The 12,569-nt window shown below is 40.6% G+C and overlaps 1 protein-coding gene across 2 annotated transcripts in view; it reads left to right on the top strand.

The window, feature by feature from the left end:
* The window catches only part of ephb1 (EPH receptor B1), a 219,758-nt gene that overhangs the window by 65,270 nt on the left and 141,919 nt on the right, over window positions 1–12,569 (top strand). The gene's annotated exons all lie outside the window — the stretch shown is intronic.

Here is a 12,569-nt window from a genome sequence, read left to right as displayed (position 1 = left end):
TGATACATTTATGCAGGGAAGTGGAGGTATTAGGATGAAACGGGGGAGGAGGAGCTAAGAGGATGGAAACGCTCAGGGCTTTTTCAGATTTTAGGGGAACTATTTTCAACTTTCAGGTAGTTTTCATGCACATGAAAGGATTGGAAATGGAAGAAAGTGCCAAGTCATCAGAAAGGGAAAAATGTTTTTTTTCAAGAATCACAGTATCAAAGGTATGATTGCCCCATTACTCTAATGGACCAAAGGAGAATTTTTAGGCCTTGTTCTCTCTGCTGTAATTCAATAATTCAATGAAAAGCTTCATAGACCAACACTGATAGCATGAAATCTTGCAGGAGCTATCCAGGACTGACAATGACTGTTTCCCGCATTTTCTGGGTCTTTGGGTCTTTATGAGGCATTTTACACACGTGTAAAGGGAGCCTTTATTGCTCTTGAACAGAGCTTTGGCTCTGGTTAAACATTGGAGAGTAGGGCAGCCCACTTTTTTGTCTCCCCAAAGGAGTAATAACTAAAACAACCTGGAACCTGGAATAATTCAGTGTGTTCATTTTTATGTGTTTACCATATGTGTGTGTGTGTGTGCATGTGTGTGTGCACAACCATTTTAACAGGATCTCACGGCTGAGATCTTGCTTATGCCTGCTTGTGTTGCTCGTCTGAATAACAGTAATTATTAAAAGGTGATACTGATATTTTCACTCAGCAAAATAATAGACTATTTTACCATGCCAAACATAATTTTCGAGCATCAGTGAAGAACATCTTGTAATGCAGTGGGTGTGTATGCTGGTATGACTGAAATTGTAAGATAAGAAGCTCATGAGGAGAGACGTGAAAAAACATTGGTCATTCCTGCATAATTTTCTTAAAGCTACTGGAAGCCAGAATCCACAAGAGCCTTCTAACACTTTCTTTTTCACTTTACTGATTTTGGGTTTGAACTGGGTGCGGTTAAGCTTCAACATTTTCTTCATGAAAATTACGCAACTAATTCTGGGAACCACTCGTAAAAAAAAATTCATGTCAGCTGTCCCACAAAACTTGTCCGCTCCAGCTCAATCTGCCTCGCTGAGTCTGAGCCAACCTAACAACGGGGAGCTGAAGCTGCCATATTGCACCTGACTCCTTTGACAAAAACATTTTACTCTGTAGAACACAAGAACTGCTGGTCAGCTGCTGCCTTGATGCACAGCAAGCAAAAACTAACAACACCAAAGTCACACCGAGATCTTGTGGTTTTCAGAAGAGCATGGACATTTGCTTCCATTCCCTGTCAGAAAGGTCTGTCTGAAGGCTAAGTAAAGCAACGAAAATATAATATATATAGTGTACAATTAAACATAGTTTTTTCTTAGGTGGGTAAAATTTATTTTGCCCGTCCCCCGTTGCCCACACTGCTTTGCTTTTGTGGTACTCCTGAGGGAGATGTCATTCAAAATATGAATTATTTTAACTCAGTGTTTTGTAGAAGCTTCATGAGACACTCACTTTAGATATTGTATATGCCGTTTCATTATTTCAAGCCAGATTTCAAGGCTTTAAAATGAGCAGCTGATGATGCTGTAGATCAGCCAACATAATTGAAACAACAGAAAAGGTTTCTGTTGCAAATGTTGCATTGTAAATATGTATAATTTGATTTAAACCATTTTATCATGTGTTGGTGAGGATGAATAACTTGTTTCATCATAGCTAAGTAATTGTTCAGAGGCCCATCTATATAAACTGCTTAATTTCTTTTCAGAATTTCAGCAAATCCTCTGCAGAAATGTTTATCTCCCGCTCGGCGCCGTTCACCCTGAATACTGTAAAATACAAACAATGTTGTTGTTGTTTTCCATTTTAAAAGGATTAGCTGGGTCAGCACATGGCAACATTTCATCACACTTACATAATATGCGAGGGAAAAATGGAACGAACATCTTTTTTCTTTTTTTTTTTCACGGCCCAGCCTCGCATTGTCATGTCTTCATTTCTCTCTGTGAAGAGGAAACATCCAGCAAGACCTACTGAGTAGAGACATCTACAGTGCTATTTCCATCGAAGCTTGTTCAGTTCAGCAAGCCTCCAGGCACACAGAGCCTCTTGTCTGTGTTGAGAATAGTTTTTTAAGCTGCTGCTGGTGTAAAAGTTCAGGCAGGGAGAGACCTGCTGTAGGGAGAATACACTCATAGCGCTCACTGGCAGAACTTACCCCTCAATGCTCTACGCGGCTGCCTTGACCTCGCTGGTGGAGTTGCGGCGCGGTTGTGCAGAAACGCCCGCTCTCACACATGCACGCCAACACACATGCACTAAACTCAGCAGGATTTTGGTGGAGTTCTGTTATGTGAGAGATAAAGATATAATAAGGTCAACCCTGGTCAATTTCAGATAATTATTATTAATAGTAAAGTAGCATACTTTGATTTGGAAGCCCAGTATTTCGTAAATAATCAGATTCATTCAGTGTACCCTATATAACAAACGCATTGGACATATATCTGAAGCTAAACTTAGAATAATCAGGTGACTGTAGCCTACAGGGGGTGTGAACAGTGGTGTCAATGTAAAGATGCAGTGCACTTTGACATGCATGACACACTGATTTTAATGATGTATATTTGCGTGTACAGCCAGTGGCTAAGTGGTGAATTTTCTCCTATATGTGAACCCGATACTCACTCTCTGACAACAACAAGAGAAAAGACACACACACACCAGCGTTGTCCCTGTGCTATTCGATACATCTCATTAATTTCCTTTAGTGACTTCTCCTTCAGGAGTTCATGAGAAGTGTATATGTGTGTGTCTGGGTGGGTGTTTGTGTTTGGCTGACCTGAAGGGTTAATTTTGAGGGATTGCAGAAGCGGTGTCATTAGTTCCAGTGGTGTAAACACGAGGACATATCGGGGCTGGCCATGTGAATGTATAATGGAGAGGCGGTATGCGAGCACACACTCGTATGTTAGCATCTGCCAGAGAGATGGAGAGCTCTGAAGGAAAACAGATGTGTACAGCAAACAATATTATATTATTCCTCCATAATGTACATTCTTGCTCCGGCTTTTTGTCTATTGATTCATTTCAGTTGGATGTATTCCTTCTTCCCTCCCCCCGTGGACCTTCCCCTTCCATGTTGTTTTCTCTGCTTCTGTCTCACATCCATCTTAATGAGCCAGTCGTTTCTCTCTTTTATTTTTTCACTCTAAATCAAATCATACAGGAATTTAGTGGAATCAGAAATATTTTCTAATTAATTTAACAGATATATCATGATTTGTTTATATAAGTTAATTAAACTTTAAAATTCTAAACAAATTCTTCTAACTTGAAGTGTTTTGACTTGAAATGATGAGTTGAATTAAGTTTATAAAGAAACACGATCAGTATAGAAGTTAAAATTCTCCTGAGATCCCTCATTTTTATATTTTGAAGAAAACATATAATCTTGCTGTGTGTCTCTAATACACTTTGAGATATGGTTGCTTATTTTCAAAATAATGAAAAACTGAGAAAATGTAAAATAAAATAAAATTTGTTTTCAATGTTTGTCAGTGTGACTGAAGAGCTGTTGGTTCAACTTAAAATCTCAAGCTTATTAAACATGTTTTCTCAAGTAGAAAAGCTTATTTGTTTTAATACGTTACAAAATCACCTCAACTGGTCTTTTCCAGTTCATTCAACTGAATTTTTTAAGGCTGCCCAGGCACAGTTCTCTTAAGTTAAAACAGAAACGATAATAAAATAGTTTACTTTTTGCTATGCATTGTCTTCTTCTTATACACACACTTACCCTATGACAACAAAAAGGAGTCGGAAAAAGGCAAATGACCCCTGAACTTCCCATGTGGTGATGTGACAGAGCAGATTTGAAAGATACACACACACACACAGGCACATGCAGACACACACACTGGCCACACTAGCATACACTTACGTGAGCTTATTACTAATGTGATTATTCTCAGCTTTCAGCAGTAACCTGGTTTCTAATTGATAAACCCACTTTCCTTTATCAGGGTAATTGGTTAACACAGCCTATTATTTTCATGGCCGTCTATACATTTGATGGTGTTTCTAAAGGGTTTTAATGTGTGAACATGTGCATGAAATGACTCCAAACAAGGAAAGTCCTATAATGAGGTGAATGATAAAATTATAAGGTGATAAAATATCAATAAATATCAAATATGGTAAGGAGAATTATGTTGCAATTGATCTAAAAAGCAAAGATCCCAGCTGGATTCTCAGTCTGGAAGTAGCAGATTTGTTCAATAGAAAATGTTTTTCATTTCATTTTCTATTGCAGTTTTACTGGAAACAGTGTAACAGTTTGTTTAGCATCCATTTTCTACAAGGCCAAATTGACTGTCACTACTTTGTAATGCTGCTTTGCAAACTGGCTCTTATTTATTTATGGAATTGTCTGTGCTTTGAGCTGCTGTTCATATATGAAATATTTCTGTGAGCTATTACTATGAGGAAGCCTTGAGGATAAAAAAAAAAAGCTCCTCGTCACTCCAGGTAAACTGTAGTCATGTAGAAGTTATTTTCAGTGTGTTGTTGATTTGAAATGTGTCATTTCAAATATGTTATTTGAAGGAATACAGAGGTACATTATAGTGCGGTGTCTTGTAATCCAATGTGGTATGAGCCAGATTTAATTCTTAAAGCAGCACTTGAAGCTAAAAGTTCAACAATTCCATGACTGGCGAAAAAAGTGCACAATAAGAAAATAAAAAAAAAAGACTTCTCCCACTTACTGTGTGAACAGCCCGTTAAGCCGATTCCCAGCATGTTAACTTAAAGGTGCTGTAAGCAATTCTGAAAAAAAAAACAGTTGATTGCTGAGTCTCATCAGCAGGTTGTCGAATAAAGAGGCTTTGGGTTTGTGCCACCATCCGGAAAACGTCGGTATAGACCTGGACTACCTTCTCCAGAATCGCTTACAGCACCTTAAGCTCTATTAAATAATATTTACCAGCACTGAGTCAAAACATAGTAGGGGACAGGCAGAAATTGGATTACTCTCCAACTCAAAGTAAACTGGGGTTTTAGAGCTATCCCACTTTTGTTGTGTATATAAATGTGTTATCTGATTTCCTGCTTGATTTCTCACAGTAATCTGGTTTTCTGTGCACATAATGTATGCAGAGACACACCGTGCAGAGAAGGAGACCAGGAAGGTGACAAGTTTGGGTCCTGTATTACAAACATTTAAGGAATTTATGAGCTGAAATGGAAGAAATAAACAGCAGAAGTGTAAGCTGGTGTGTCCACTAGGTGTTTTAAAAAGCAGGATGGTACAGGAGGTGCTGGGAACAAGCACCAGAAGAATTGCTTAGAGAGATACCATGAGGCTCATAATGTTAACTAGCCTGTAGCACTATGCTACCTCGGGGAAATATATGAATATAAAAACCATAAACACACAGTCTTATCAAGAAGTGTCAGTGTGTGGCCCATATGCTCCTGTATATTATTCTGTCTTCTGTCAAAATGTCTTTAAGATTTTCTCCCATGTTTGCCATTAACCTCCTCAACCCAGTGGGGATGTTCACGTCCTCAGCCGTCCTCAGCTGTAGCAGGCATAATTTTACTAAAGATACTGGTATCAGACTGAGGGAATCCATTGATACTGATCATGTTGGAAAGTTGGCTAAATAATGCTCTAAAGTTAGGCTAAAATTTGGTAAGTGAAAACTGACGTGGAGATTTTTAATGGAGCCAATTTATGTCTTACATCAAAGTGGTTCCTATATGAAGTAACCAGGAGTGTCTCATTACAGACATCACTTAATGCTAACCCCATGCAGTTTTTCACATGTAGTATAAATGTGTTATATTAGTCTCTATTCTATTTGAATATTTCTGCATATGGGGTCTATAGACAGTATTGTAGTGGCATAAATTGGGTCTGACTGGAAAGCTGAGCCTCACCTTGATTCAATGAACCCAATTGTATTAATTTGTACAAGAAGTCTTGTCATTGTAGTGAGACCCATTTTTCGAAACTTGACCTCACCGTATTAAATGAGCTGTAGTGACCTTGAGGATAATCACAGCCTCGTGAAACTGTGCAGCCACAAACTACAGACCCGAGGCGTTCACGGAACGGATGGCTTTCTTTGGTGTACTGACAATGCAGGGGTCTGTGAGCAAGGTCCAGAACAGAAGTGCTGGCCATCCACTCCCAAAAATGAAATTCTTGCAGAAATATGTCCAAAAAACATGTTTCATACAAAATGACAGCATGATATTTTGTGTGAGTGTACCTCAAGGTCATGGTGTCTTAATGTTATATTTTGGATGGAGTTTGACCATTTTTATGAATTTTCGAGTGTCAAACTCATCAGACATAACTGAGCATGGAAATGGCCATCATATACTTCAATCATGGTGTCCTAAGCCCTTGTGAAAGGCGCTTAAAACACATCAAGAAATTCTAAACCTTAAGACGAAAGAAACCGGCGTTTCTCTATCTTAATTCATTTCTGCATTGATGTTGAATAATTTAGATAAAAGGGGAACCGGGAAAAAATTGCTTTCATATGGAGGGGATGGTTGGGATTAGGGGAATGTGGAGTTATGGAGAGAGGAGCTGGGAAGAGAAATGTGGTAGTGACGGTGGAGGAGCTGAAAGGGGTCGTGGGGTCAGAAAAGGGGGTGGGAATGAAGGGATTAGGGAAAAAGCAGAGTGATAGAGGGTAAGAGATCAATTGTGTGTGAATGGGGCAAAAAGAAAAAAAAAAGCAGCCATGTAGAAGTGCAGCATTCAGCTGTGGGTGGGTGTGCGTGTGGAGGAGAGCTTGGGTTTAACTCATGTGACACCGGGAGGTCACAGACAGAGTCCAGGCTTTGAGGTGATAGCCTTAGAGGGGGAGGGGGTTATGGGGTTAGCGGGGCGGGAGTGGCGGCGGCTGCGCTGACAGAGGCTGTGGTTGCTGTCAAGCGTGGCGAAACAGGGCAGGTTGGTGTGGTTGCATGGGGCTCGGGGAGGAGAGGGATAAAGAGCGGGCCAAGAAGTGAGCAGAGAGGGGCGTGGAGGATAAATGCTGGGGGACACAGCAGACAGGAAAAGGCAGGGGGAGGGCGACGGAAGCAGCAAGATGAGGAGGAGATTTTGCAGAAATCCTTCTGTTGTTTGGATGTAGCAGGTGCAAGAAGGGAGGGAGACGGGATGGATCTCAACCTGACATGTTTGTTTGTATTGACGCTCCCTTGTATTTCCACATGTGGGCTTGTGTGTGCTCAGGCACATTTTCAAGTGCCTGAGCGTGCTGCACCTGCACACACTCACATAAATAAGGGTTAATAAGGGTTCCAAAAGGGCTCTTCCTGAAGTGCTGAGGTTCTATTTAGAACCATTTGCTTGTAAAGAACCTTTTTTGAAGAAATGGTTCATCATATAAGACTAATGGTTCTATTAAGAACTCTTTTTATCCAGATAACCCTTTTGGAGGAAAGAGAAAGAGGTTTTTGTACCATAATTTTAAAGGGTTCTCAGTAGCACCTCTGGATACATTCCTATGAAAATAAAAGGGTTCTTGGCCAAACTCCCTGGGTGGGTTCTGGATAAAACCCTTGGAATATAGAAGGGTGCTCAGTAGAACCACCTGGGTGGGTTCTGGGTGTAACCAGCAAGGAAGGGTTTTGTGTAGAACCTCTTTTAGGGGGTGAAACCTTTAGCGGATGGATTTAGGTTTAACCCTTTATATTGGGTTTGAGGTTGAACCCTTTTTGGTTTGGAATCAAAAAGGGTTCTGCTATAGGGACAAAACAAGAACCTTTTATGGTTCTAGTTAGCACCATTATTACTAAGAGTGTATGTGAGCGTGTGCCAATACAGGAGCCGTGTTTGGAGCCGTCTTTGGGGCGGGCCTGGCCAAGCTCCCCCGCTGGTTCCTGTGGGCCTTAACTGGACAGGTGTCAGCATACACTCAGCGATTCCTAAAGAGCACAGATAGATCCATAACAGCCATTTCACCATCTGCTGACCAGACTCAATACACCTCAATTATTCATGCCCTGACAGATAGACAGGCAGTGGCTCGATGGGCACACAGGAGTGAAAAGTAAAGTGAAATGAAAGTGAAAAAGAGCGAAAGGTAAAGAGGAAGGAGAAGGGGGCTGATTGAATGCAGATGAAAAGAGTCGCAGAGGAAAAAAAAAGACAGGATGAGTTTGAAGGAGTGAGAAAGAGGGAGGGATGCAGGTGAACTCTGAACCTGCGGAGCCCAAGCTGAAATAGAATGAGAGGAGAAAAATGACAGTGAGTCATGCTCGCTGCGCTTCAGCGGCCAGGTGAGAAGAGCGCCTTCATTACATGCATGCATGCGCACACGCGCAGACACACAAACAGATGGACACTGCACAGATGTATGAGAATTTACCCAGACATGAGCACACGCACGCGTTCACACATATGTAACTCCTTACAAACTCTTCAGGAATGAGTTAGGGCTAAAAAGAAATTGAATGAATGTGCACAATTTGTGTGAGTACGTACACATACACAGCTGATATTGTCACACCAGTGGGAGACCTGTTTCATTTTGCCTCCATGGTTATTGAGTGTGATTTAGGTGTGTAGCCAGACAGCTGAATTTGCTCTGAGCTCAGACACAGACATCTCTGCTCGGCATGAAGACCAGAATAGTAAGACACTGAATCACTTAGATCACAATGCATCCATAGCGTTCTGCCTGTTTGTTCGTGTGTGGCTCTGTGTTTTTGGCATTTGCGTGTCTGTTCAGGCTTCAACAATTAATCAAAATATTATCAGAATCCCAATATGGCCAAGTGTAATATCCAAATTGTAGAAGCTGCAATTTTTTTGATAAAGGAAAATGTGTGACAAACAGTATTATAATGAAGTACTGTGGTGCTGCAGAGATGTCCTGGCCCACAAATCTTGTTCTCCAGACGTAAGAAAACATTTGTTTGGTACAGACCCCATCAAATGTCACATTTTCATGATGTTAATGGTGTTTTTTTCCAGTGAAAATGAAAATTGTGATGCACAATGACCGTTTGGACAAATTGTGCATCATCAGGAAGAGTTTTTTTCTATTTTTTACTAAATTGCGCAGGCAATTGCACATAATTTAGTTTAAACATTCGTCTTTTTGTAGGTAAGATTTTTACATTCCAAATCTAAAGATGGAAAGACAGTGTTATGCAGACTTAAATAGGTGGCAGAAAACAACAAAACAACAAAAATGAGTGAAAGACTGAATAGAAATATCTAAAGGTGGCATTAAAAGAAACAAATTGTTTTATTTTCAAATCTTAAGACATTTACATGCCTACTATGTGATCAGAACAGATGCTGCATTCACTTGCACTCTGAGCGAGTTTCAGTCTTGTAAATTTCCAAGCAGCCAAGCAACCCTTTCGTGTATATATTTTGAACTGGATGGGTCCAAAGCTGGAGTGACAAAGCATCTTTTCGGTTTGGTAGCTGCCACCCTGTGTCACCCCTCCAGATCTGCCCCTGCAAGTAGATGCAGGCAGAGCAGAACATGACAGTATGAGTGCAACACAAATAAGAATACACTTAAAAGTTAAATCAGGCTGGTTTGAAATTGTGCCACTTTTCTTGACTATTTCTTCATTTTTACCTTTTCTCCATTTTCTATTTTTCTCCTCGAAATGAAATAACATGCAGCTACCTCAATTATTGATTTATTTCCTGTGGATTTCCCCTCCATATTTCACATGTAAGAATTCTCTTGGATGTATTACGAACCAAGGACATTTTTTTTTCGTCAAAGAATAAATAAAAGAACAAAGTAATAGAACTGGGGCAAAAAAAAAAAAAAAACGAATGAAGAAATGAGTCTATTCTTAATTTGGTATGAATTTGGAGGGGTGCGAGGGAGTGACTGGAGGCTGAGTGTAACTTTTGTGTGTGGGAGTGATTGTGTCTCTACCCCAGTACCTGCAGTACCTGCTATATCAGCAGTCCTACAGAGCCGGCAGAAATAGCTGTAAAGCCTCCCATTCTTCTTCTACATCTCTCTCTACTCACAGTGACTGTTTTGGTGTCTCTTTTTTTTCTGCTCCTCTCTACTCCAGCTTGTCTGTCTCAGAGCTCACACTCTCTTTTTTGCTCCATCTTCACCTAAGTCCCCCCCCCCCACCCCCCCGTTTCTTCCCCACCTCATGTCTGGAGGATAGGGCTGTCAAGTGTCATGCTATGCAGGGTTTTTATACACATACACACACACACACATACATGTAGACAGGCAGGGGCTCCTTTGCACCCAAAAGCCTTGATACCTTGCCACTCTCCTGTCCCCTGCTGACAAGCTCTTTGTGGTTTGTCCCTAAATGGCCTCGCCTTGAGCCACAGGGGGCCAGAGAGCCTGCAGGGTGACAGCTTTCACTCCTTCACTGCCTTTATCCCTTGTTATAACGTTCCATTTCTGTTCATCATTTTTATACTGCTCGTCCACTCTGAATTATTTAAGCTCTTACTCTTTACATTCTGCCTGCTTCTTCTGTAGACTCATCTCTCTCTTGCTCTTCTTCTTCCACTTTTAGAATTCTCATTTTCTTCCCCTAACGTACTTGCTGGTGCGTCAGCTAGGACACAGCTCCAATTTTAATATATATACACACACAGATGGTGAATCACTTAGTCTTCTTCCTTATCGTCCTCCACGATGAATCCATAAGGTTGCGGGGTGTGTCGAATTTCATCACAACACACAGCTTGAGCCTTTTACACAGGGTTATTCAGGGTAGTGTTGCTACTGGTAACTGAACTGCTGCCGAGGCGATGTCAGCTGCTTTGTTTCTCTACAGGCACCTGAGTGGGTGTTAACCAGGTGTATCAGGAGATAAAAGTCTTCAGGAAACAGTTTTCTGTTTCAACACAGTTATATTAACCTTTTTTTGGTCCTTTAAATACCTTGTTGACTTTGTAAAGTTTACAAAACCTTTCACTGTTTCCTTTTTCTATTTGCAACTGGGTGAGAATAGACACATTGCACCTATTTGGCTATTTACATGATATGACACCCTCATTTTAGCTATAAAGCATGACAAATTCTTAAACACAGGACACAGTCAACTGTGAAATTAGAAGTTTGGTTTAACTTTTTTTTTATTAGACAATTATTAGACTTGGTTGACTGATTATTTAAGTTTTTCAGTTGCAGTTTGGTTAGGTCTAGGCAGTGAAACTACTTTGTTAGGTTAAGGAAAAGATCACAGTTTGTCTCCACCATGTGGGGGGCAAGTAGCATTGTTGGCTACGGACACGTGAGTGCTTGTCTCTGCCATACTTTGCTATATACACTCAGGTGTAAATAGCCACATTGGCCAGTCCACCCCAGGTGCAAATTCCATTGCTGGCTGCAGACACCTGGATGCTTGTCTGAGTCATGCTAGGCTATATACACCTGGATGTTAATAGCCACGCTGGCTGCTTACAACCTGGGTGCAAATAGCATTGTGGCACCTGGGTGCTTTTCTCTGCTATTCTAGGCTATTATGCCTTGTGGAAATAGCCACAATGGCTATTTATGCCCTGGGTGCATTGCAGGCTGCAGACACCTGGATGCAAATAGAATCTGCCTTTATTTTTAGGTTTACTCATTCATTCCTTATATGGTGATATCAATGAATGAATTGTTTTCATACTCATTCCACACTGACCTGCACAAATTACCACTATCATTCTTCAGCTGTCAAAATTAATAATTGGATAGTGCTTGAATTTATGATTATATTTGTGCCGCTATAGTTGAGAATGCCCACGTTGATACCACAGGATGTGAAATTTGCAGTAGTAATTCATGCAGTTGTTTTCATTGCCACATGTTTCAATGGTAAACATTATTCAAATGTACTGGGAAGAGCTTATCCAGTTCATTTCTTTCTATTTTAAACATCAGCTGCTGTATAATTCACTTGTTTCTGTTTTCCCACCTACAACATGAAGAAACCTTGTGAAAGCTCCACCACCCACCAATCTCTGTGAATTATGTCTTAATAAATAGATTAATCATCTGTAGGAATGATGAGGCTAAATTGCCTGCAGTTAAAATTTTAATTTCATTCTTCCTGGGTGAAAAAAAAACCACACACAACAGCCTGCTGTCTGCAGTGTAAACAGTAGATGCTACATTTAGTAACTCCTACAATATCTAGGAGGTTTGTGTTTACTAGCAGCTCAATCTAAAAACATCTTCAGGCCAGCAGATCGGCTGCTGCTTCAAAGCAACCAGCACGTAATTGAAAATGCGAGTGTTAGTAATGATATTACAAAAGTTGGATGGAGGAGTTGGAGAGCGAGGCGCCTGGGTGGATTGCTCACTTGAATGGCGCAGCGTGAAGCCACATTATCAGAATCACTTTGGGGATCTAAGACAAAAGGCATATAAAAGACATTTGGGAGCATGTAATGAGACCAAATTGCAAATAATGCGTCAACAATACAGCATATTTCTCACATGGTATAAACACACATTCAGATAAGGTTTGTGATGAAATCCCTGCCGGGTCTCATTCCCAACTTGACTCTTACAGACGAAGCCACATGCAGGGTTTTCAAGGTACTTCTTGTAAATCTA

Source organism: Lutjanus erythropterus, chromosome 12 (genome assembly GCF_056507025.1).
Source record: "Lutjanus erythropterus isolate fLutEry1 chromosome 12, fLutEry1.hap2, whole genome shotgun sequence".
NCBI lineage: Eukaryota > Metazoa > Chordata > Actinopteri > Lutjaniformes > Lutjanidae > Lutjanus > Lutjanus erythropterus.
Note: the sequence above shows the minus strand (reverse complement) of the source record. Positions and strands in the feature narration are given on the sequence as shown.